The sequence below is a fragment of the Pterocles gutturalis genome, unplaced genomic scaffold (genome assembly GCF_000699245.1).
Source record: "Pterocles gutturalis isolate BGI_N339 unplaced genomic scaffold, ASM69924v1 scaffold5031, whole genome shotgun sequence".
Taxonomy (NCBI): domain Eukaryota; kingdom Metazoa; phylum Chordata; class Aves; order Pterocliformes; family Pteroclidae; genus Pterocles; species Pterocles gutturalis.
The window spans coordinates 124,293-148,282 of record NW_010102848.1 but is presented as its reverse complement, the minus strand read 5'-3'; positions in this window follow the sequence as shown (position 1 = coordinate 148,282).

Here is a 23,990-nt window from a genome sequence, read left to right as displayed (position 1 = left end):
TTCCTGCATCATCTGTTCATTGGGTTGCATTTTCTATTGTAAGAGGCTTAGCATCTGATGAGAGAAGCATAAAAGTGATTTAATTTTGGCAAGCTGTACAACTAAAATCAGCATTATTTCTGCTTAATAAACTCATCTTTCACACATACCTCTGTTAGCTAATGCTTAAAAAGAAGAAACAGTAATAAGCACTGAAAACATAAAACTGGTTTATGGCTAATTTTTAAGGACTACTGAGAACACCTGAACACCAGGACAATATTATGAGCAGAGATAGATTTTAGCTACCTTTGGAGAAATAAGCTCATTCTTTATGATAAATTTAAAATGAGATTTAAAGCTGGAAATAATAATACTTACGACTTTTGTGGCACTGACTTAGTTGCAACTTTCCCTGCTGGATCACTCCACTCTGCAAACAAAGGAAACACATTTTCAAATGTCAAAAGATTACTGTAGAATTAAAATGCACCCAAAGCTGTCAGCCCATCTAATTATACTTGGTTTCACAACATGCCACAATGCATAACATGTAACAAAAAATGGAACCGATCTGCTTTAGCACCACAGAAATTAATTTTTTAGCCTTTTTTTTTTTTTTTAATGATGTTAAGCAGTAAAAAAGAAAACACCCAACACTGACTGTTAGGACTAGGATGATAAAGACCTACTTTGTACATTGTATCCTGAGGTCAGATGTTGGGAGTCCTACAAAGAAGAACACACAAAATGTCAGCATTAGTTAAGATGGAGAAGGTAAGATATATCTTAGCTTGCTAGATTAAGGGCACTGGCACTACAGAAACAGGGAAGGAGATGGTACAGGGAAGGGATCATGTGATTGTAAAGGCAGCACCAGTGACATTAGTTTAAAAAAACATTAACTGTGGAGACAGAGCACCACTGAGGGACCCTCGCACAGTTCAGACAAGAGCTTGTCCTCAGCTGCTGTAAATCTACACACCCCCTTTATGGAGACACTGCACAGATTTACACCCGCAGTGCCCCTCGCCTTTCCCAGGCTTGGCCATGGATGTGCGTATAAGCCATCTATGATGTACAATTTAGACCACAGCAGCTATGCATTAAATTCAGTACCGCTGCCTTTCTTTTTTTGATCTCACTGCTTGGAAGTACAGTAGCCTTTTATTGATAGCCACTGTTTGCATTTGGACTGTAACACACAGGATTTGATAAAGACGAAGGGTGCAGATCTTCACCTGATGGAAATTGGACCAAATCCAATGAAATCAACGGAAGTACAACAACTTTAAACCAGCAAAGAATCTGGCTTGTAACACTGAGCGTGCTAATGCCAGATTCCTGTTGGCTCACAATAACTAAGCTGCTTCCTTAATGTCACAGTGGTTTCTTGCTTAGTTTTTCTCTAAGCTTTACAGTCCTAGCGATTGTAATCAGCTTTCCTCCCAAGCACAGTTTGGTCATTTGAAATTCAGGTGTTATTTACAAGCTCATCTTACAGCCAGGCACTACTAGTTCTGCAGGATGTTAAAGTCATTAAAGCCCTCACTGCACTTCCTCTTAGGGCATTATTAGTTTCTAATATTATACTGTGCTGTCAGTCAGTCGCTCGTGAAGTAAATCAATACCCTAAGAGTAAACACAGCACTTTAAATTTGAATGTCAAAGGGATAAATTGTTCTGATAAGTTCCGCCTTTTTTATCACACTTTTTAATATATGTTTCTCATGAGGATTTTTTTTTTAATAGTTAAACTGAGAACTTCCAATAGTGCCCATCTTGGGTTCATATGGCTGCACAATCTAGGCACATTATGTCTAAGATCTATAAACTGGCTAACTATAATTGATTTAATGTGATCTTCTGAAGAGACAGTTCTGTTGCATTTTTTTAAAGTAAAACTAGGAATCTTGGAAACATTTATGTGCTTGCCTATTTCCTGAAATGCTCAAAAAAAAAAAAAATCTAATTTACATTTTTTATTGAACTGATATGGTCAAGAATTTTAGGATCAACATCTAATGTACCCAGAAACAAACTTTGATGTGCATCTTAAAAGTTCAAAGCAAACTTAATAGAAACAGAAAAGCAAACCAAAGTCTTAGCTTCTCTGAACCTATGTTTATACTGCTGCCAACATAGATAGTGGCAGTCTGCAGGACTTAGACCAGTTTCTGTAGGGTCCATCAAAAACAGAGCACTAAATTAAGAGATGGTATAAATTAAAAAAAAATACAGCTTCCAGTGGGCAAAACCCTCTACTCTCACTTTATTCACACAGGTCACGCTCCATTTTCGCCTAAATGGTTTCAACTGACTTAAACCCAATTTGCAATGAGGACCATACTCTTGTATGATCATGACTTCTGATGCTTCGTGCTGCAGCAAACTGTAGTGACAATGGCAGGGCTTGAACAGTAACAATCACATTCCATCGAGATAAGGCATTCTGGACACTGGCATTGCTTTTTTAAGGAACCACAGATATTGCTAATTTCATACGATTTCCAATTAAGTATGGTGGCTGCATTTCAGACAGGGGAGTATCTGCCGAACAGATAAAATCAGTAAGAAGAAAATCACATTCCAGCTTCTAAAGCAGGATGTGATTGCTTGAACCATAATGTCAAGCAGTACTGCTTTTATAAGCTATTTTCCAAGGTCCTGCTTTTAGAAAGAAACTTTTACGTATCTCCATGTCAGACTGGGGTAGACTCCCCACACTGGGGAAGTTCTCTCTTTCCCAAAACATCTTCGGCTCACAGTTGTTCAGGTCCCAGCAAAAGATACCTCCGGCAACAATTGCCCTGGGTACGATCTCGATCTTTCAGTGCTACCAGAATCATAGCTAGAAGGCAACGATGGAATTTAGACTAAAGGCATGTTCAAATCATACAATTTAACAATTCCCTGTGTGTTAGGTGAACTGCAGGTACTCTCTGGGCATGGGCTTTGGATGTGGGAAGTGCTGAGCATGTGCTTTGAACAAGGCTGATACTGAGGATTTCTTTGCGCAGCTTCATGTGTCGCTGGAGTGTGCACGTGGACAGATGTCACAGCACTGTTCACATGCAGAAACATTTAAAGTCACCATAATTTGACCATGTAGCCTAAACCTCATCATGCAATCAATCATTAAGTAGGAACAAATGGCCTTTTCAGCCACTGCATTGCAGAAATAATAATGGAAGAACAAACAAATAAAATAGATTGTACTTGATGTTAAAAGACTCTTATAACAACAAAGTTCACTTTGACTCCTCTGTAACTTCTGTAGCTTTAAATAAGCAGTCCCACCAGTAACAACAGTCTGACTGGGAATTCCCAACTAAAAATAGTCTTGGAAATTTTTGAAAATGGAACCAATTGCAAAAATTAACTCTCCAGCGAAGAACACTCAACAGAACACAGTTATTCAGGCCACTGGTAATAGCCTATCTGTACCTTGCTTGGGATAGAAAACTTGGTCTGCTCAGCTTTGCCAGGAGTGTGAATAGCAGTCAGAGGAGGAGGCCAGGAATGGGTCATCTCCTAGGAAAGAAAAAAAACCATGTTTTCCAAAACAAAATCTTGTACATAAAGAAGAAAAAAGAAAAAAATGATCATGTATTCTCCACTGAGCCTGGAGATTACCTAAGGAAGCATCAGCACCCATCCTTACGTAGCAGATGAACACCTGATCTGCCCAGCAGGCAGCCCTTCCTGCGGATGAGGCGAATACAGGTTTTACTCTTGAAAAGTTTGACCATCTGTGTCTTTATTGGATGGCAGCTAAATCCACCTCTGTGGTCAGCCTGTCAAGGTGTATGAATGAAGCCATCACAGGTATAGAGAGGGTTTTATCTGCAAAGCCCAAGCATGAAGGGGATTTCTCCTGTATCTCACCGGATGCAACCCTACAGAGGATTGCATGGTGGCAAAATGCAACCCTATTCAAGATTGCATACTGGCAAAATAAACCAGAGGCAGGTCTAGAAAAGCTGTAGCAGGCTTGCAGCATGAATGCCTGGTGTAGAAGAGAGTGGGGACAGTGTCCTATGCACCAAAGCATCTTCTCATAGTGCTGGCCATAGGCACTTAGTGCGGTATGTAACGTCACAGAATCACAGAATTATCGACTCCATTTTAAAATATGGGACTGAGAGATTAGGTGATTTGCACTGGGTTACACAGAAGGCCCACACTTAACCAGGAAATACAAGTCTCTGGTGTAGACCTGCCTACCAGACTGTCTAAGCAACATTTCTGTATCAACGTGTTAATTCATCATTTGGATGGACATGTTCCAACTGTCTTCAAAGAAATCACCTGGGTGCCCACGGCTATGAAATACAAGCAGAAGAGACAAGGCACACCCTGCTTTTTCATACCGAAGCCTAGAGCCACCGCCCTACCAAACTCCATGGGAGCAGACTGGGGCTTATCTTCAGAGGAGAGTGAAAAAATCAGCAAAATAGAGAAACTGCAAAACTGTTGTTTTAGGCAGAGCTTGTAAATGCCCTTCTAATGAGTGTATTTTATGGTAGATGCTGCTTCATTCTCTCTTATCTTTGTTTTTAATTTAATAAATATTCAGAGGCAGCAATACTTGTCTCTGGCAATCTGTTACATCTTTGTCTTGGTTGTTTTTCTTTGCCTACAAAGCTCAGAAAGGATTATTTCTTAAGACACAAGAGACAAAGAGCAAAAGAGGGTCTGATCTAGAAAATTTTTGCGTGCAACGGCCATAATCCTGACTGCAGTAAACTTAACTTCCCAGCTGCTATTTCTCACCGGTCAAGCCCAAGGCCAGTCACAACAAAGCTCATGAACACACAAGTTTCTGTAGGTAACACGACAACCACTGCAAATGCTCCACAAATAAAAATATAATACAGTTAAAGAAAATATAACTGTTGTCAAAAGGGCAGTGTGGTGGGTGCATGGCCCGGGTGGCTACAACAGGATGCTAATGTATAATGTGCCGAAGATCCAGCCAGCAAGTTTCAGGTCTCCAGTGGTCCCTCACAAATCATGTGTCACACAGGAGGTTAGGAGAGGGAAAGGAAACTATGCACCATGGTTCTCAGTCAACAGGACAGGCGGACATGTAGACTCCCCCCAAGGTCCTGTCAGGCACTGGTATTTTATGGAAGCCCATCAAATCTCCACCCTTAGCAGCGCTGCTACTGCAACAAGGTCTGGCTGGGCCCCGCAAGGACAGAGCCCAGGAATGACCACTGTGGAGAGGAGCCCTCCCTGGTCCTGGCAGGGGCAGGAGGGCAGGGCTGCTCCCGCAGCTTCCACCAGGGCAGCATGCCACGGACATGCTTGTTCCTTATCTAAAGGGCCACAGAGCTACGGACAGGACAGCTTGGGGCCAAGCTTTGACAACTCCTTGCGCGGATGACCCAGGGACAGGGGAGGGTGTACGTGTCTCTGCACTCCTGAAAGAGCTTTTGGGTTTCTGCCCATGGAGCTCAGGGCCTGTTTTCATTGCACAAAGCCCAAAAGGTGGCAATGAGGAGGCAGCTCGTGAACGGCTCATCCCTCCTGCTGGGTGAGGCTGCCTCAGCTCCGTGCAGTGACAAGAAGTATGCTATTATATTGCATCGATTGTTTGACCTCTGCAGAGAGGAAAGCAGAAAAAGATTTAAGCATCTGGTGAACTTTTCTGAGAGATAATATAATCCAAATCCTGCATGCCTCTGCCAAATCCCATGCCATAGAGGTTGCTTTGAGGAAAATCTCTTCATAGCCAAATGATGAAACAGAGACTATATCACATAATTAAAAGAGGGACAGGCAGCCTGATTGAATGCAGCAAAGAAGCATATTCCATAACTGCAATTATAGGCTTGACCTCAGTCTCTTCCTGACCACACATAAAAGGCTGGACAGAGCGCCCAGGATTCATGGGAAGGTGATGCCAGCAAATATTTCAGAATATTCGCTGCCAAAATGCATCTAGTATCCACTGTGTACCAACTCTGTGGGCTGAAGCAAATCTGGTCATCCCCCATTAGGGGACACCTGAACATAAAACAGCAGGAAAATGAGTCTGTTATTATTTGAGGAAATTCTATTACAAGGTGAGAAATCCTGACTCCACTGAGGTCAGACGCAAAAGTCAACTTCAGCAAGGTTAGGACTCTCCAATTTATGTGTTTCCAGAGTGACCTTGTGAGCATCAAAGTCTATTACAAAGGTACAAGCAAGCTGCATTGAAGCATTTCACTTCAATTATTACTGTATTAAAATTATTGGACAGAAAATTGCAGATAGGTTCCAACATGCAAAACAACACAAGTATTTAAAGCTCAGCATATAAACAAACACTGTGTGTGGAAGTGGTGAGGAAGTATATAGCTACTTAAAGAAACATGCCTACATCTACCTACAGATAGGTGCCACAGCACTGTTGAGAAAGAACCTTGAATGACTGTAGAGAAAGTTTTGAATTTACTCATCTGAAAAATGTCACTTTAAGATGCATGGACAGCAGCCCCACACTTACCACTCCACAGCTGCATATTATGCTCACACAGGGCACTACTGAGCCACAGAATGACATGCAAAACCAGTATTGCACTGTTTTCAGTGAAGGGTCAAAACCCCAACCCCACATCCTGCAGAGATGTGACCATCTGCTTAACTCTCCTACTCTGTTCCTTAAGCACATGCACGTTACTCTGGAGAATCAGAAGAGGGGATGTCATTTGTTTAATCATCCACATGACTTCACCATTCTTTGTTATAACCCAAATTCTTTTGGAGGTCCCTCATCTTTAAGTACTCGCTAAGCTCTGTTTTGTTTAACTTGGGAAATCTGATATATCTTCCTCCTAATATGTTATGACTATGAAGAACCACACAGACAGTGTGTGTCCTGTATGCATCCCTTAAGTTGTTTATGTAAACATCTTGACCTGTAAATACCTGAGAAAGTAGTAGGCAGGGAATTGTTTTTGTTTTTGGGTTTTTTTACTGTTTTTCCAGAAAAAGTTAAAAAACTTTAATCAATCCAAATTTGGAAGTATTTACAAATTCCTGGAAGTAACAATAATAAAACCAAGCATATGAAATGCTTTAAAGAAAAATTTAATGGAAACAAAGTAATCCTACAAAATTGAGTTAGGATTTATTTTCACATGGTTTGGACTTAAAATAATTCCAAAATCATGTTAACTGTTGGAGTGGGTAGATGACTGCTATGGAAGCATGCATTTTTTTTTAGACCTAGAGATTAAATGAGAAAGTAAACCTGCACAGTTTGTTGGCTTAAAAGTCACTGTGGTCCTCTGATGTAGTAACATCAAGCATCCTCCTTTCTGAAAATTATTTAAACATTGTTTTAATTGACTCCATGTGCTTTATTTATTAGAGCTAGGCATGCTCGTCTCTTCAGCTAAATCTGCTTTTTTCAGCTATAAAAGCCCTCAGGTAAGTAACTAAGAAGGACACATGCAGATGGGATCTAATGAATCACCAAAAGTACAAACACTCCATGCAAACTTTTTAAGGGCTGTAGAGGTACAAGGCCAAATCCCGATTTAAATGGAAGGAGAGGACTGAGGAAGGATTTAAACCTGCAAGTTTCTAAGGAAAATGTCAGAGCAAGAGGACTGAGTACAGGAGATATGGGGCAGATGGTAAATAGCTTTACAAAACCAGTCAGTAAAATTAAGAGCTGCCTTTAAGATTTATCTCCTTTCTCTGCATTTCATTTTTCCATCATTTCCTTCTTGTTCAAAAGAAACTGTGCAGTGTTTTTAAAGACCGATAAAAGCACTGAACCAGGCTCTAAGAGGTCATTATGGAAAAGAGCAGATAGATTGTGTACTCTGTGTCCCTACTGAGGCAGCTTCCCTTCCTACAGTGCTCTAAACTGCTTAGCCTGATCTAATTTGAAGTCTCCCAAGATATAGGGCTCATGCTACTGCCCTTGGGAGAATTGAAGGTAGACATGAGAACAGTTTTCAATTGCAGAAAGAGCTGTTGCTAAAGGAGAGAGCAATCTACTCTCCAGTTTTATGGTAAATATGAACTTAAACTCCAGTCAGACACAAGAAAAAAGCTCTCTAATGGTGAGGACCGTGCAGCACTGAAACAGATTGCTCAGAGAGCTACACAGACTCCATCTTTGGAAGAACACACTTAAGGACAGAATAGCACACATCAGGCAGGAACGGCTTAGGCAGAATTGATTCCTGCAGTGGGACAGGGATGAGTAGTAAACAATGAGATTTCTATGACCCTTCCCAGCGCTTTTTCTTGTTCTGGAGGCTGATAGATCTCTGTTAGCCAAATGCTACCCTTACTGACTCTCTTGTGGATAGTAGATCCACAAAAACACTGAAGAAAGCAACAATCCCAGTGTTTTTCTTCTATGGCATTAGAGTCCACAAAGGCAGTTTCAGGACCGACACTTTGCCCACATGATTAGAGGGCAGCCAGAGGAGCAGGAGGAGCAGCCCTGCACACATTGCTAGCAATAAGTGCAATCTGAGGCCACTGCTACCAAAGAGACCTTATCTGTGGTATTGTCACTGCCAACTGCCCTTCTCAGTCCTTTTTACTCTTAGCTAAACTTGTTGCTTTAAACTTTCTCCAATTTTTGGTTACACAGTATGTTAAAGTTGCATTCAGAAAATATTAATGTACGATGAATAGATGTTTAAGGTTATTACAAAATTGATGTAACAGCTGGTGCTAAGCAACATACTGCCTTGATGGAATAAAGATAACCAAGTGATTTACCATTTATTAAAGCCTCTATTCATGATTTATTAATGTTTTATTAACAATTTATCAATGCAACCTTAATAAAAAACATGTCTTGTTTCACAGTATCTTTCTGGTTTTTCTGCACTTATACAAACCTGATCAAACTCGCTCTGCTAGGAAGCCGGTAACGCATGAGGGACAGACACATTTTATGTGTGTGATGCATACCGAATTAAAAAACATCTCAACTCGTTTCATCTTTGGGGATTTAGGGAAAGAATGAGTATATAGATATAGATTTATACATGTACAAGCAAATGACACTAAAGCCTAAAGGAACACAAAGGCAATAAACCTACAGGTTGTTTTTCATTCATATTTCTTATGAAGGATTGGAAAATTTGCATGGGCAGTTGGGAATATCCTGACCAGTAATCTGACCTGCTTCATACTGGGCCAAAGGCTTCCTGAGGAAGGGATTTTGATACATTGTCAGTATCAACAGGGACATGATAGATAAATTCAAGGATATGCAGTTCATTATCATGTTTCAGCACTTAAAAAATTTCTCAGCATCAAAGGGATACCACAACTCTTCCTGTAAGGAAAAAAAAGAAAGACTTCAGCCTGATAGCCTCCTACAGAAAGTCAGTTTTCCTGGTATGAATGTTAAAGCAGGAAACTTTTTACTCATGCAAATGTTTTACCAAATTTATTACCAGTGGCTAGTGCCCAGTAGACATTTTGGAGAAACAATGCGGCAGCATCTACAATGATGCCTTTGTCATACTAGAATTTATCTTGCTACAGTACCAAAAACTACTAGAAAGCCCTTTGGAAATACGGTGCATACATGCATGAGTTATTTTCGAAAAGCTAGAGTTTATTCTAGAAAAAAACAACCATTTCCCTGACCATAATCTAAAACCACAGTGTTCACCTTGTGGGTTTTATCAATGACAGCAAGTAAGTTCCCTCTGCCCAGCTGGGGAATGGGATACATTCCATACCCTCCCGTAAATTAATATTCCTTTCCATATTAACAAGAAGGGGAAGGACAGACAAAAATTATATTCAATGAAAATGAATATAGAAATTGCTTTAGAAGCAATTAGGGGCTGACTATAAACTTTACAACATATGTTTTCCTTGCCTACTTTGTTAACATTTGGAAATCCACAAAGAAAGTTATAGCAATATGAACATTTTATTTTTCTGTTCAGCTTCTCAATACTCTCTGACTCCCATATACCTCACACTTTTCAATATATTTTCTTCATACTGTAGCCTTTATAACTAATAAAACTCACATTCTTTGCTTAGAGCATTTAGAAGACAATAAAAAAATAGTAAACCATGACTGATGTACTTATAGCTCTAACCAATCTTGTGCATGTGAAGGGAAACAATGCCCCACTCCAGTGAGAAGGTATCTCAGCTCAAGAGGCTGTTTTAGGCAGAGAGTAATGAAGCTACACCACATGAACCCACCACCGGATTTCCAATTTAACAAGTTCGACACAATCCCAAAAGCAACCACAGCCTACACAATAGTGTGTCTACACTGTCAGATGGTTCAGCTCCCTGCTGGGTCCTGGGCCCCAAACGGTCCACATTGGGCATGTAATAGTTCATGCCCAAGGCTCCTCTGTGAAACCTGGGAGAAGACTTCTTTCCAAGGTGGATCAGGATAATTTTCTTCAGGGTTCACCTCAGGAAGATATGGTCAAAAACTGTCCCGAATGTGGCTCACACTGCCCAGGGCAGTCCTTCAATTCAATCCCAAGCAGGTTTTGTGCCCTCAAGCACCTTCTCACACATTCTTGGCATTTTCAGGAACATGCAGCACAACCCCCTGAAGGTCCTACTATAGAAACAACATGATGGCGGACTGCAACAAAGCAAGAGGTCTCTAGCAGCTGCATCTCTGCTCTTGTCAGGCTTAGGTTATCTGTACGAGTACAGTGCAGGGAGGACATGGGGGTTTCACGGAATATAATCGGTGAAGTAGAATCACACCATGTAAAAAATGAAACAGAACCTTACAGAAAGCACATGGGAGAGCTCTCTCGACAAGTTTTATATGATGAGAGAGAATTTAAAATTCTGTGGAAAAGAGAGGCCTGAGAAATCATGAAGTCAAAGGTAGATGCATCCTGCATGTATGATGACCCCTCTGACCCACTCTTTGTCTTAGATCATTCCCTAAGGTTTCTACTAGTGAAAGTCCAGAAGATGAGCAAGAGCCAGTGTTGTCTTTGTGACAAGCCTTGAGCATTCAGAGAGTCCAAAGACAGACACATGCTGACCAAGAATAACGCCACTGAGGTATCTCCACTTCCCACCCAAGAGAGGCAGGAGGCATCTTCTCTACTTGCAGAGTATGTGGGGTTTGTTGAGGATAGGCCATAAAGGCGGCATGCAAGGAGAGGATGATCAAAGCTTTGAAGTTTTGCCAAGCACATGCAAGACGCTGGCCCATGTGAAGTATTTGTATTTTCATGTAACTGTTCTGGAGAGACCTACTGATGAGTAAGGAACATGGAAATGCCTGAATGGGTCAGACTCAAGGTCCCGCTCCTCTGGGATGCTGGCAGACAGTGGTCGGTGCTGCCTGTGTCTTTCACAGAGCACTTCAAGAACACCAGAGCAATCATGTGGGTAAAATCCTGACCCCACAAGATTTTACTAGTTCTCGGCTGTGCTGAGATCCTATCTGTTTAATACTGCATTCAGAACTGTATAATCAGTTAACACCAGCTAACACCAGTTTCAGAGTCCTAAAAGTTAACGATAAACCCATAAATATTCAGGCACTTGCATTCATGTGTATTAAACCTACTTCCAGAAAGCTGGGCATCCTTCATCTGTCACTCTCAGTAACTGAACTAATGACTTTGTTGCCCAATACACAGTACCAGCGTCTTGCTGTGGGCAGTATGGCCAATGCAATACCTCCCATTCTTGGCAGCTTCTCACCACCACTGAGATGCACAGCCATATCCCATTGATTTTATTTATTCAAAATGATACTTGTTGGTAACCATCTCCAGGGATGGCACATTTAATTTTCATGAGGGCCCCAAGAGATAGGAAGTATGCATTGAACTGTTAAATCCAACATAACATCCTGGCAGTAAAACAGTATAATATAAACAAAGGCACAATAAGTAATAAAAAGCTAATTCTTTCAAAAGTTACTAATACCAACATATAATTTCATCTCTGCAATTTAAAAAACATTGGCAACATTTCTCCAAGTAAATAAGCAACTGTGTTTTGAAACTATTCACTGCTGGCACTTGTTTAAGGGAATCTGGTAATTTGTTCCATCCATCCTGAGCTTCACAAGCAAAAAAGCATGTCTTGAATCGCCTGTTTTCTTCCCTGAAACTTAGGGTTCACACCAAGAGGAGAGCAGAACTATAATTTACAGTTACAAAACAAGACTGCACCTACCCTGAGGCACTCCACTGTGCACATTTATACAATACATTACACCATCTCCTTTACATTGCCAGATGTAATCAATTCATGGTGTTTTTTTTTTTTTTTCATACAAAATACAACAGTGAATTATGTAGTCACATGACAAGACCTTATCCAAGTAATTTATTACAAAATGTATTTAATTTCTGGAGCCACTTATGCCAACATCGTGAAAAAATAAAATCTCCAAATTCAATATCAGGCAACATTAAATTACTAAACTACAAACCTTCTCGTTCTGTAAGGCTCAGCACAGAAACTGTTTAAGTTTCACACTGTGTGCTAACTTTTAGACCCATGTAAGTAGTTTATTACCCACATCCTGACAATATGATGAAACTGAGTCTAAAAAATTTGAAAGCATCAACTTTTGCCAGAAGACACCAGCTTTAGTCTTAAAACAGGAGCATCAATTATCTGAAATAGCATATAGGGGGAAATTGAGAAACCAGGTTAGGCAACTTGAGTTTAAAGATGAATTCTTTTGCATTTGCTTTCATTAAAATTGGACTCCAAGTTGTTACTCATCAAACACAAAGAAATGAAGCTACCACACACTGCTGTACAATACACATTGAAATCTTCTACAAAAGCTGTGTTTTTTTGCCTTCAAAATCAAGACTCTGCCAGATCTGTTTTATTCTGCTTACCACACAAGCAGTATTGCAGCATGGGTTTTCCTGAGTGGCTGTGCCAGGGTAGCATTTCTTTTTAATGCTGAGTGTTTTCCTCTTACATGGTCTCATCAATACCTCAACTCTAATACCATTAAACCAGTGGTCTGAGACTGAAGCAAAGACACATTAAATACCTAGAAAACCTCAAACCTGCCCTTACAGAAGCTGTCCTTTTTCACCATTTCCTTTTCTTCATCTATGTGATGCTCTCCCTACCACACACCCCAGACAAAAACTTGCTTATCCCTTAGTATATGAAGAATGCACTCTTCCCTGCGGAGCGTGATTATCTTCCCAGTGCCTACATCAGAGACTATGAACGCTTTGAGGGCAAAGACTGTCTAATTTTTTGTCTTATGCAATGCCTAGGGCAGTGATGGAACTTCTGAATATTGTGTGAAAATTGAGAACAGTGAATATTGGCTGGAAAATATTGGGTGGACAACATAGCCAGCTTGATCAGCACTCAGCAAGCTCTGGGTGGACAGAAAAATTCAAAATTAAGCCTGATCATTGGATCCTCTAATTTGGCATGCAGTTTTTTCCGTAAAGTTAAAAGCTTATCATTTTTGCCAAAAAATATACTCTGGGTTCTGGCCTGAAACAGAGAGGGAGAGTCCTTGCTGCCTCTCACACTCAACCCTTTAATTCTCTTCTCTTACAGAAAGACCTAAGCAGCCACCTGAAAACCTACCAAGTGACCTGGCATTTATTATAGTAATTTTAGCCCTTGGAAAAGAACAAACATTTCAGTCTGGATTTCTTTTTCCTCACTTGTGCCTTGAAGCAGGTCTGCTCCAGCATCTGTGTGTCCTGTAAATCATGCCAATACCCCCCTTTTGATCCACTCCTGTGAAACTAACAGGTGTAGAAAAAATGGATGTATGTTATAGAAGATGTTTTGATACAACATATACTTTTTTGGCATGTCAGCCTTACCCAAATAAGCCAGCTTAAAAAGTAAAGAAAACCGAATCCAAAACAAGCTGAGGTCTTTTTTGATCTCTCTTAAGGTATGGAGGCTTCAGACTATTTCTGAATAGACAGACTCCCACTGTCACATGCATGCATTTTGATTTCTCATTTCCCAGCTTTTTCTTTCTTACAAAGCTAGTAAATCTGAGGTTGGAAACATTAAATACTCAGAACTGCCACTAAGACATATGACAGCTGAGGATGAGGTCCTACTGTCTGAAATCAGCATGTTCAGACTATATACCAGATTAATAGATCCTGCTCCCATGCCTACATTTTTTAAAACCTTCTGTCAACAAACTACATTGAAACAGACTAGATCCTAAAAACAGGGCTGAAAAAGGGCAAAGTCCTTCCTGTCTCCAAACACTTCACTACTTTTTTTCCCACAGGAAAACCAGTCAATAGGACACAAAAGCCACAGCACTATGCAGTAAGTTTGGTGCTCCAGCCTTTAAAAATTAAATATCTACATTACTAGACGATGACATGTATTGTCTTTGTTGCTTCTAGATAGCCAGAAAGGAACAGCAAACTGTTCATTAGTAATAGTTTATCGGGGTCATATGAGCAATCTGGAACAAACTTGGAGCAAGCCCAAGAAAAGACCACCCAGTAGACCCATGGCTGCTACTTAGCTCTAAGCAGTTAGTGCTATTTGCAACTCCAGCTGGTGTCAAACACTGACAATTGCCAGTTATCATACAAAGACAAACTGGAATAAACCTGCCAAAGAATACTTTTTTTTAGCACAAAGTGCAATGTACTGTCATGTTCAGGCAATTACCAAAAGGAGTCGTTGATCTCACTTTGCTGGAGAGATACAAAGGCTAGATGCAGTCACACGGCATTCTTTTTGAAGGGTAACTTGTGTTGTAACTGAAAGACACTATAAAATGACAAAGCTGCTAAGAAGGAGACAGAATGAGACATTTAGCAAATTCCCAATCTAGGCCTTTTCAAAAAGCCCAAGCAGTCAGTATAACATTCCTTAGGGTTCCTGTATCCTTTCAAACATGATAGCTTTCTTGTAGTTTACACTTATCATATTAAGAAAAATGGTAATGAGGAGATCACGGCAACTTCTTTTAAAAGCAACAATGACTCAATTGCCAAGGAAAAAAAGGAGTGATAACTGTCTTCAGGGAAAGAAGCCTCCAGTGAACGCCTCACTGTTGAAGCTGTGTTCTTTGTTTTTGTCTGAACTCAGGAACGACAAGGAGCTGCTCTTCAAAAAAATCTGAGCACTAGTTTTCATTTGATTGGTACAACACTCCTTTCAGATAAACTGGGAGCTCAGACCTCTTATTGTAAAGATTAGGGACTCAAGAGGTTAGGAATGATAAAATACTAGAATAAGTGGGAAGGGATTAATTGCCTTGATTTAAAAAAAATAAAAATCAAAATCACTACTGGGAATGTTCTCCTACAAACCAAACACCAAGTTTTTTGTGTTGTTTTTTTTTTTTTTCTGAGGCTCAGAAGAATCTTTTTAAAGGTTACTGTACCTTGGGATATACAAACAACATATTCTTTAGCAGGATATACTCATGGCAAATAAATTAATGGACTACAAAGCCCAAAGGGGCCTTTAACACTCAGCGCTTGTGCAATAAATTCCATCAGAAAATCTCAAAGCATTCCTCACAAGAGATTAGTACTCGCCATTTTCCAGCTTGGCTCCAGAGGTAAAATTTGGTCCATGCCTTAAATTGCCCACTTAACCAGCAGCAAAAGCAATGAACGCTACCCTGCCTTTTTATTTTTTTCCTATTAGTAATCCATGCAAGTCTCCTAAATCCATGTTGTTCCTGTTTCACTCTGCAAAGTACTGGTAAGTATTTTTTCCACCTCCCCCCAAAAAATATTTGCTTAGATGTTGCACAGAAATTTCGGCATAGAGGAAATATTTAAAGAAGAGCTTTCTAGTGACACCCACACCAGAGCCCTTGCCCTGGGAGCCCTGGGAGGCGACACATAACACTTGCGTCAGTTAGAATAAACACTGCATGCAGAATGTTGAACAAACATAAATCTGGGCACTTAGGTCTGCATTTCAGATTCATGTCTGTAGTTAGTTTTTATCTCTTTCCTCTGAACAACGGTCAACAAATGCCTCAACGCCTTGACCTAATAAAACCATCTTCTTTTCTCATGCTACAGCCTGACATATTCTTCAGCTAACTTCTGCAAGGCTGGGTGCCTGTATGACTGCTTTTAAATCAAAAAGAAATGTAAGAAATTCCTTGGCAAAAAAAAAGAAAAAAAAAAAAAAGAAAGAAAAAGGGAGAACAAAAAATAGAAAAGCATTCTGGTCAGATTTTCTAGCTATCCAAAGAAATTGTTACACGGCTGACATAAATCAATGTGGCAGGATCTACAGGCTAATTAAACAAATGTGACAATTTTACTGTGACAATTTGAAAATGCTCAAAAGTGCCTCCCATCCACAGTGTGCATTCTTCTCAAACGTCTATTTAAACCCATGTACTGTATTAAGAAATGGAAAGGACCTTACATATTCAATAAAAACACAATTATAAGCACAATTCGAAATATACGGCTAAAAATGGATTGGAAGTTCATAAGGTTTCTCAGAACATTAAATGCATTTACAGGCTTTCTTTAAAGAAATGTTAGAAATTCTCTATAGAAATGGGTAAGCCACAGTATGCAGTATAATTTTAAATATCTGATCAAGCCTTGCTTCTGGAAAATTATAAGACCAATAATTCCAGCGGAAGACCTCAATGCATTTTGCTAGGAACTAATGTAACCTTGCAGCACAATGGCAATGTGGGCGAGGTTCTATTTCCCCGTTTCATTGAAGAAGACACCATGGAGTGAAGGGGGATCTCAAAGCTATACAGGAAGATTAGAGGTAGGATGTTTTATCTGAGTCCATGTATTCAAACATTTGTTGAATGTTCAAAGAGACGGGATGATGGACCACAGCAGTATTTTACTGGCAGGTATGAAGTGGTTTATTATGAAGACTTTGACAGCTGAAACAATCTCCACAGGCAAGAAGGAAGCCACCTTCAGAAGGAACTCCACTCACCACGCTGCATGGCAGTCTGAAAGCCTACAGATCAATGGCAAGTAGCAAAGACAGAAATTGCTCCCCCCAAAAAGGGGGCTTCCGGAACTATTCTCCCTATAGAATGTGGAATAAATTGAACTTAAGGCAGATGGTGACTTCCAGACTGCCTTCCCGTGTTAGGTTGCTTCCACAAACTCCACGGAGGATGGCAAGGCTGATAGTGTGTCACCACATGACTCCTACAAGGGAAAAGTCCACCAGCTCGTCCAAGAGGTCTCTCAGGAAGAAATACTTCTTGGCCCATAACTCAGTTGGTGTCTGTATCCTTGCCTTGAGAAGAAGAGATTAGGAGTGACTCGGGTTAAATTTAGACTGCAGTACAAGAAGAAAATGGCAACAAATATTCCTAGTAGCTGCTGTAACTGAAAACTTCCACCCATGTCTCTGAAAGCAACAACGAGATTCAAAGTTCTAACTTCAGGTTTACTCCAGGTGTCATCTTTGTTCTATTTTCTTACTTTCCTTCTAAGACCACAAGAGCAGTGAAGCATCAAAGGTTGCAACGTGGCAGGTACAGTTAAAGCAGTGAAACTGAGCATGCCTCAGGTATCTGGCCCCTTTTTGTTCCTTTTTTTTTTTTTTAATTAAATTTCTCTGGTTCTTTTCCTTACATATGTTTTTTAACTATCAACCAAATTTTTTAGGTTTTGATTGTCATGGTCAGATAAAACTTCAGAGGAGAATTTAGAAGAGGAAAGCTCTTGAAACTCTTTCTGAAGATTCATTTAGGCTCTTCCGGCCCTGTCTTCCCTTGGACACTGCAAGTCTGTCTAGCCTTCTACTAGCTCTGTTTCTCTTGACTAACCACATACGGCCAGCTTATCCTTCATAGGCCCAGCAGCTTTTTCAGCAGTGCTAACTTATGGGGAGTTTTCCACCAGGACTTAAAACCCCCAACACTTGCCCTCAGGGCTGCAAAAATGGAGCTCTTCCCTTTTGTGAGATGAAGAGCCACAGAAGATGCTATAGGCTGTCATTTCAAACTAGAATTGTTTCTAAAGCATGCATTCATTTCAGAAAGCCTAACTCAATTTTAATATGTTTTCAATGTCTTCGTTCTGTGCCTAAAGCAATTTGTTATGTAGAGTACATATTATTAATCTACTTAAATGAAAGGTAACATTGCTAGCAGTTTAAACACTCAATGCCCATATTTAACCATGTTTCATTTTGACAGGACAAGATGAAATAACAGAAATGATTAATCTGAGACCAGAGGAATATTCTACTACCTATATTTCAAAACAGGACGCAATTTTTTTATTTTTTTTTTGTTTAATACTTTGTCAGTAAGATGTGTAAGTGGAGTACAGGAGCTTCAGATGGCTTTTCTGCTTGACTGCCTTGCATACTGTGCCAACAGTTGGTGTTACTGGTCACGTTGGAATTGGCAGCAATACTCCAGGACAGGCACACAAGAGCCTCTGAAGTTTCTAATTGTGTTTTTATACAACATAAATTTGTGCAGCCCACAAGGTCCTTAAGGGAGGATACCCGGTACAGCCAGAGTCAAACACTCTAGCAGTGTAGAAGTGTTTAAAGTTTTCCATCTATTTCAGCACTTGGGGCCTTTTTTGTTTGTGGGAGCATACAAAAGGTCAAAGTTGATCTGACATCCCAGATTTCTCAGGTCTGTTTTCTCTCACACTTTCACTCAAAGATGAGGGAGTTACTCTTTATTTACAATGATGTAAAGGGATGGGAAGTCAGGTCCCATGAGTTTGCAAATCTGGAGTAGGAATCTTAGTTTTATGATTCTCTCCACTAAACAGCAAGACCCCATCAACTTGTTTTCTGACATTTTTTGTCTCTTTCACTTCCAGTTATTTCTGCAACTACAAAACTTACAGGTATTTGAGAAAGTAGTATACAAAGTGATCAAAACTTTTAAATGCCACAGAGGGTGCACATGATCTTCTGCAGAAGTTGAAAAACTTATAATTATTTTTTCCTCCAAGACAATGACTTTGCTTGAATTACTTTCTTGTTTGAACTGGCTTTTAAAAAATTATTTTGTCTATTCTCATAAAATATCATTATTTTTATCATAACAGAGTACTGAATCACAGTGAGGATGCTGAGCATGTAACACGTTGCAATACACAGTGGATCATTTCTGAGGTGATGGTCAACGAGGAAGAGAAAATAAAAGTGGTCATTTTGGTGGAAAAGAGATGCTGAAGAGCTTGGAAAGCAGATAAGAATTAACACTTTTTCATTTAGTCATTCATTTCTCATGAGACTGTTTTCATTCTCTTCAGGAACACTAATATGTGTCCAAAGTCTTGTAATGTCAGCCTACTTTACAGTAATTTTAGTAGCAATGGTAAACCTGGCAATGAAAGCAGAGTTATATAATGCTACTGAAATCAGCAATATTTCAATTTGGCTGTATAAAAAGATATGTTAAAATATTATGGTTAAGGAGATAAGAAAACAGAACTGAATAGTGAGTTCAAAATAGGTGCACTGCAATCTCTCTCTCTTTTCCTGAACACCTTGTGTAATCTTTTTTCATTGTTACAGTGTAGACAGGCTGCAATAGACACACATAATGATCAGATTCTACATTCCAAAATTCTTTGCTAAATAATTTCTTTAATACTGCTATGAAAATAAAACCTTTATTTGATAAATGTGCCTGCAGGCTGGAATCAGACCTTGCTTGTCTGTCCTGACAAAGGTCTAATCTTTTGCTGCCTTACATCTTGAAGAGGCATTTATCCCCGTAACAGGCAGGTGCAAAACACCGCCTTTCGAATACAGGAAACACTGCACACCCACACGCATTTGTCAGATCAGACAGTCAACCTTTTCTCCCCGTCACCTCCCCGACAGCATGAAGTCTGCTTTGCGTTGATCTGGCAGCACAAAGCAGATTTATAGTATATCTACATCACAAGCGAACTCCTCTCATACCTAATCTGTACCATGCCAGCAGTGCGACGGTGGCCCACAAAACCAACCACACAAGCTAAGGACTTGAGCATTGACTCATACCAACCTCCTACTCAGCTAGCCTAAAGTTAGCTCAGAGTTGTCTATATTATGTACTTTCAGGTTAATATAGACAGCTTTGGGATAATGCTCCTGAGGTGCCTTTCTCATGGGTGGCACCACAGTGTTGTCACTGTAAAGGTGAATGGCCAAACCTGTGAATAATCCTGTTGTGCTGCGTTCAGGTGTAACTCACAGTGGCCAAGGTGAACCTCTGTGCTAAGGGTCAGCGCTAGACTGGGAATACCTAAGGCTGCATCCTCCAACTCCCAAAGAGCCTTTTGCACCTCAAGCCTACACCAGGCTGTCCTCAAATGACTCCAGCCATTGATCTCACCGTGCCTGTGTGTATATGGCCGGACAATGCACAAAATGCTGGGAAAAGGCTTCTTTTGACCTTCCTGGAATTGTTGCTGAATGGCTGTGGTGGTACTGAGATGAGAATTGAGCTGACCACCTACCAAACTGAGAGTGAGCTGTTCTCAAAGAACCACTCAGCATTTCCTTTCTCTGGAGTGAGACTACATCTAGAGAGTCATCAGAGCAAAGGACTACTTGCTGCTTTTATGTATACCTAAAGTAATGCAGGGGTATTTAATAACAGCAGCAGCAACGAAAAGTGGAGCTGCTGCCAATTTGTACCAGTGTGGGAGGAAGAAGAATTCAAGGAACTCGAATGAGATCAGAGGTCAGTGGAATTACCCCTTGATTTATTTTGATGTGAGAGTCGAAACTGGTTCTGCCTCCATTGAGAAAATGCTGATAAAAAGCTGAAAATGCAATGTCTTGAAAATTGCTAAGAAATTAATTGGTTTTATCCATCCAAATCTTCATGTGCATAAGCAAAGTTGAAAGTAAAAAAAATAACAACCCTACAGTTGTAACACATTGCCTTTTTCAAAGGAGGCTATTACCCGTTCCTTACACACTTCCAAAGGCTGTGCGCCAGACGAGGGACAAAGGCCACGCGTACACATTTACATGTGGGTTAACTTTTCAATCCATTTTTTCATTTCAATAGAAATAATAAATCACCTTATCCTGGAGAAAGAAGCAGCTTGACACAAAACATACGGTGCTGGGCTATTTTTATAGCACACCTACGACATATAGGGATTCATTTATTTACTCAGCTATTTAAAAGTGGCTACTCTTACTCATTCTCTGGACAGCTAAATGCCAGGTTGCTAAGTTACTGTTACTTGACATCATCTCCTCCCCAATGTGTTCCCACATTTGACAGGTTCACATGATTTACGAGGCCAGTCAGCTCGTTATTCACTTGTCCAATGACGTCTGGATAATCATTTTAAATTCACATCATGTCCTCCCCAGCAAGCCCCCAGATTCCACACGAAAATATTTAAACAGCCTGTCAGCTACTAAGTGCATTTGTAACCACACTGAACAGCGTACCTGTATTTTTCAAATTACAATTATTATAATTAGGTTTAGCATCGTTCTTCAATGTTGGTTTGTATTTTAGAAGAGAAAACAATTACTGAGGGGCAAATAATGAGCTATATCTGTTACAGTCTAATTTTGCTCTGTGAACAGCTCACCTCAGCTATGGATGATACATATTAAATCCATTAGTGCTTTCAACTGGCATGAGGAAGGTAACACTACACATAATTCGCCCAGTCAAGGGCATTTTCACCTGCTGATCATACATACTCTCCAATGTCATTAGACATGAGCTAGTCATCAGAAGAAGACCATAAAAATTACAGACTTTGCTCATTTAACTCCAGTCATTTTATACTAATTAGAATCTGAATTATATTTAGGATTTGTTTTGCTTCCAGACAAGAAAGGTTTTCATTAATATCACAGCTGTCCACATAACATCAGAAGTCCATCTAGTTACTCGATGCCTTACTACAGTGAATATGCACCTACAAGAATTCTTTTGTTCCTCTAAGCAGGGACAGATTTTTAGACAGAAGTTCCTGCCCAGATGGTTAGCAACACAGACACCAAAGCCTTATGTGTACAGACCAGAGCCTCACTTCTGCAAGATTACATCTAATCAATTGCCTAAACGCCTAGCCCAAAGTTTCAATTTACCCTACAAGTCCTCAAGAAATTTTAGTTAAACAGAATTTCCTTTCTTTCCCATGTAATGTTGTATGTTTATCACCTCTTTACCCAGGGGGTAAACCAATGGTAAGGGAGGTCCCTTCTGCGCTCTCTAGAGGCAGAAAAAGAACCGCTGCTAGTTCACACTCAGTGTCACACCTACACTCGTCCCTATGCTTGGACAAGCACGATGGCTCACATAACGCGCAATGACAGCACGGCACACTGATGTAAAGCACTGGTACAAGTGGCACAAGTAACAGCTTCAAAATACCAGTTTAAAATGTCAGTTCTCCCACCCCATCTGCACTTTGTATCACAACATTTCAATGAACTCATTTTTCAATGGCTGCACATAGCAAGTGACAACTTAATTTAAATCTATATTAATAAAATGTGAACTACACACACACACACTGTTGATTGCCTGTCTTCCATGTTATCCACACTTTCAAAGCCATTATGCTGGTTTAGAAAAAAAAAAAGAGCCACATTTTGTAAGAGAAAAACGTGCACCAACCACCAGTGTATTCGCCTTCATCTTTCAATTTGGTATTAGTAACCTGTATTAAATGCAAATCTCCTGTACTACCTTTAGACCTTGTCCTTAGTTGTGTAAGATATTTATTACTATTATTACTATTATTATTGTTATTATTATTATTAACAACCTTCTCTGCCCCCCTGGTTAGAAAAGCAAAATCAACAGGAGACTGGTCTGCCATTAACCTTTGGTTGTAGTATCAGGAGCAGTCCTTAAGGCATTTACACAAGATGACATAAGTGGCTAAGTGTTTCAGGATATCTGAAGGACTGTGAAATTTTGTCTCTGAAGACTCAGGGGTCTGAATGGACTCAAGACCTTTCCCCTCACTCGGCTGGAAATTTTTTACCATAAACTCAATTAAATCTTTCTTTTTTTCTAAGGGGGAAGAAAAAAAAAAAAAAAAAAAAGAAGACAGAGATTAGGAATTGCAAAGCTCTACAATTACAAAAACCATTAATCAAGTTCAGCTTGAAAAAGAGCTCTGTAAAATCAGAGGTCACAGATCTTAGCTTGGGTCCCTCTTCCTTGTAAAGTCTAACAAAAAAACCTACAAGAGCTACTGTGTCTTTGAGGAGGGAAACTGAATTAAGTCACTTAGTTCTCTGACTTCCAAAAAAAAAAAAATTTAAAAAAAAAAAGCAAACTGGGGTAGGGCAGGTGGCAGGACCCCTCCTCTGGCACACTGGGCCGTGCAGCTCAGCAGGACATGGCCCAGAGCAGAAACTGCCAGGCGTTTCCAAGGGTTTGGTTGGTCAAAATGCACAGTTATCACCCCAGTACCTCTGGACTTGACTGTCTTGTAATCCTTCTTGTTTACCTCTGCAGCATCACTGATGGGATGGAAATGTTAATAGTCTGTTTTTCTCCCTGGGGAAGCTGCTGTCAGGGAGCTGAGGCCCACACTCCCAAAGGCTCTTCAGAGCCTAGCTGAATGGCCCCAAAATGGCCAGAAATATCTGTCAGGGCTGGGAACTTAATCCAGGTTCTCAAAGCACAAATTGCTGCTGAAACCAAGGGTCATCCTTTCCTCTGGAGCAGCCAGTCTGACTGTCCTGACACAGGCTTCCACAGGGAGCCCGAAGACTGGATGTTGACCACTGCTGGGCATCACATTCTCTCACTTATTTTCTCTCCGTTGCTTATCACATAGAATATGATACTCGGCACGCAGCCAAAACATGATTCCTGCTAGCTTATTCTGCATTATAAATTTGAGAAGAACACAGTCATTGACAAAGCTCAGGTACTCCCACTTCCCCATGCGTTTCAGCACCATACGAAGTTGAAAGCCTGAAACTCTGCCACTGAAGGCAACCAGTTGGGGCTGGGGGTTGCTGAGCCTTTGATGGGCAGCCCTAGAAGCAGCTCTGTGATCTGCTGCTTTCCTCGCTGGCAGCCTGCAGCCTGCTTGCAGACAGGTTACAAGAAGGCT